Source organism: Hylobates moloch, unplaced genomic scaffold (assembly GCF_009828535.3).
Source record: "Hylobates moloch isolate HMO894 unplaced genomic scaffold, HMol_V3 SCAFFOLD_1, whole genome shotgun sequence".
Classification (NCBI taxonomy): Eukaryota; Metazoa; Chordata; class Mammalia; order Primates; family Hylobatidae; genus Hylobates; species Hylobates moloch.
In genome coordinates this window covers 21,965,255-21,968,227 of record NW_026652276.1, presented here as the reverse complement: position 1 = coordinate 21,968,227, position 2,973 = coordinate 21,965,255, and the positions used below count along the sequence as shown (strand labels likewise).

Below are 2,973 nucleotides of genomic sequence, written 5' to 3'. Positions count from 1 at the left end.
GTGTGTGTGTGTGTGTGTGACAGACAGAGGGACAGAGAGAGAGAGAGAGAGAGAGAGAGAAAAAGAGAGAGATTCATTCGTTTATTTAAGGAGCTGGCTTATGCGATTGTGGAGGCGTGGTGAGTCCGAAGACTGATGGGGTAGGCTGTGAGACTGGAGACTCAGGGAGTTCAAAGCCTGTCTGCTGGCAGAATTCCTTCTCCCTCAGGGGGAGGTCAGTCTTTGTTCTATGAAGGCCTTCCACAGATTGGATAAAGCCCACCCACCTTAGGTAGGGTATTCTGCTTCAAGTCCACTGATTTAAATGCTATTCTCATCCACAAAACACCTTCATAGAAACATCTAGAATAATGTTCGACTGTGTATTTGTGTACCATGTCCAACCAAGCTGACCCGTTAAAATTAGTGATCACACTGCCCCTCGGTCGATCTCAGTCAGAAGCCAGAGGGCAGGGGAACCTGGATGCTGTGGGGGTGTGTCAGCCTCTGAGGCACAGAATGGTAAAGGCTGGACATCGAGGGGCAAACCACTTACCCCAATGTGATGAAGAAGAAAGTAAGGGGAGGGTTTTGCCTTTGCACACTGTCTCTTCTGTCTAGAAGCTTGGATTGGGGTCATGGGTCTTTCTGAACTTTAAGTGTTTCCAGAGACCCTATATAATACAAGCACTCCTCCTGCCTCCCTGCAAATGAGTACGAGCATCAAGTAGAAATGAAATCTCTTAAAACACTGCTGGTTTCCTTTTATAGTTTTATTTAATTTTTTTCTTAAACTACACGAATGGCAGTATAAGCCATGTGCGATTTCAAAAGGCAGTCACCTAGACAGTCTGGAGAAACAACAAACTTTCATCTTGAGATCTGTGTGCCGATTTCACTGTAATAATCCCCCCACATCCTGCAACCTGCACCCTGGCTGTTCTGCACTTGCAGAGGATGGTACAGAAGGACTTAAGTTGTTTCAAGAAAGATTTAAGTTAGATCTGATAAGGAGCTTTATTACTGAGGCTGTGAAATACTGGGAGGGGGTCTCTCTGTTGGGCTATTTTGGATTTTGGACTTTACTGAAAAACAAGTAGGCAAGAGTCAAATTCACATCAGAGGAACACATGTAAAATGCAGACTTGAAGAGTTATTTAGCTCTTCGAATAAGAAATGGTTTTTAATAATTGGATAATTACCTTCATTCTCCACTTCATTTTGTATGATGCAATGTGTTTTGAGTTCTGCAATGATGTTCTGGAGGAAGTGACAAGAATTGGAAAACTATTATCACAAACAGATGACAAAGTGCTGTACTGGAGATACCATAGGTCTAAATTCAGCTGACCTCAGGGATGGCTTCTAGAAGCAGAAAAGCCATGACTGCAGGGGCCACCTGGATAGGGGGATGCAGACTAGCCTCTGCCCTGGTTAGCAGGAAAATAGCAGGCTGTTGCTTCCTGGGAAAGTCTCTTTCCCTCTCTTGGATCTTCCTCCCTAAAATGAGAGTCCAGTCATGTCCCAGAACTTGGAGCAGAGCCGTGAGCATCGCCTCTGCCAGATAACACAGCTCAGATCATTATTCACGTGCATGTCATGTATGGCATGGCTCATGGGTGGAGGGAAACCAACCTTTTTATTAGGGCTATAGCTGATTGGACTGGGCAGATATGCTGAGGCCACAGAAAGGCTGTGTCTGGGCTGGACATAAGGGATGTCAGAGGCCTCTGGGGTGCCTGGGGGAGAGTCTGCTTAATCCAGGTGCCCATTTGACTAGTAGAAATCAAATCAAATCAAATAAGTGTCTTCTTCTCTTTCAAGTTAATGCCAAGAAATCTGGCAGGTCACTGAACTTGCTACCACCCCAAAATGCCGAGTGATGCATCTGTCTCCTTGAGGTTGCTGTATGTTTCAGAACTGGGATGCAAAGTTCAGCTTCCCATGACACCCCATTTTCAGAGGTATGCTTGCAATACATTGCCATAATTCCAAGTGATCTGAGTCCCTCTTTCTTGTCCGCTTGACTGATTTGACTGACTTGACTGGTACAATCTCATCAAGCTCTAACAGTGTGAGATTCCAATTCTACTGTGATGTAATATGGTGCCTGGGAGGCAGGGTGGTGAAGGAGCTAAACAAATGGGCTCTGGGATCACACTACCTGGGTCCATTTTGAGCTCTTCCAGTTAGGTCGGGGTAGGTTCAACTCCTGTAGCACAGACACCAGGTAAGAATGCCTTCACCAAGCAAGATGGGTGTTTATTTCATGATCACTTAACAGTGTGGGTGTAAGCAGTTCAGGACGGATACGGTAATCCTAAAATTTGAGGGATCCAGGCTTTTCTTATCTTGTTGCTTCACCATCTTCAGGGTGTTTCTCTCACCCCTATGCTTTAGGTGGCTTTCCACACATCCATAATCCTGCCAGCAGAAGAGGGGAGAGAGGAAGGGAAGGTACAGAAGGGAAGCTACTCACATCACTGCAGCTAAAACCTATTGGCCAGAACTTAGTCACATGGCAACACCAACTGCAAAGGCATTTGGGAAGTGTAACCTGCATTAGTTTTGTATTGCTGTATAACAGATGAGCACAGACTCAGTGGCTTAAACGACACAACTTTATTATCTCTCAGTTTCTGGGGATCAGGAGTGCTCGTCCTTTGCTCAGGGTCTCATCAGGCTGCAATCGAAGTGTCATCCAGGACCGCGATCCCATCTGAGACTCAGGATGCTTGTCCAAGGTTACTGGTTATGGGCAGGATTTAGTTCCTTGCGATTGCAGGACTGAGGTCCCACTTTCTTGCTGGCTGTCAGTGAGTCCGTTCCCAGCTCCTAAAGGCTGGCTGCTAGTCTCTGCCATGTGGTCCTTTCCACAATAAGGCATTGCACCTTCAAGGCCAGCAAGAGCATTCTTCTGACTCTTTCTCTTCAGCAAAGGCCCAGTTTCTTTTAAGGGCTCACCTGATTAGGCCAGGCCCACCCAGAGTCATC

General features: G+C 46.2%; 1 long non-coding RNA gene across 1 annotated transcript; it reads right to left on the bottom strand.

The window, feature by feature from the left end:
* Nucleotides 1-1,135: 1,135 nt before the first annotated feature.
* On the bottom strand, nucleotides 1,136-1,992 carry LOC116809457 (uncharacterized). Its single transcript, XR_004369852.1, has 3 exons — nucleotides 1,615-1,992; nucleotides 1,331-1,479; nucleotides 1,136-1,239 (listed from the first exon to the last, which is right to left on the bottom strand). It is a non-coding gene; the product is annotated as an uncharacterized LOC116809457 (long non-coding RNA).
* Nucleotides 1,993-2,973: the final 981 nt, after the last annotated feature.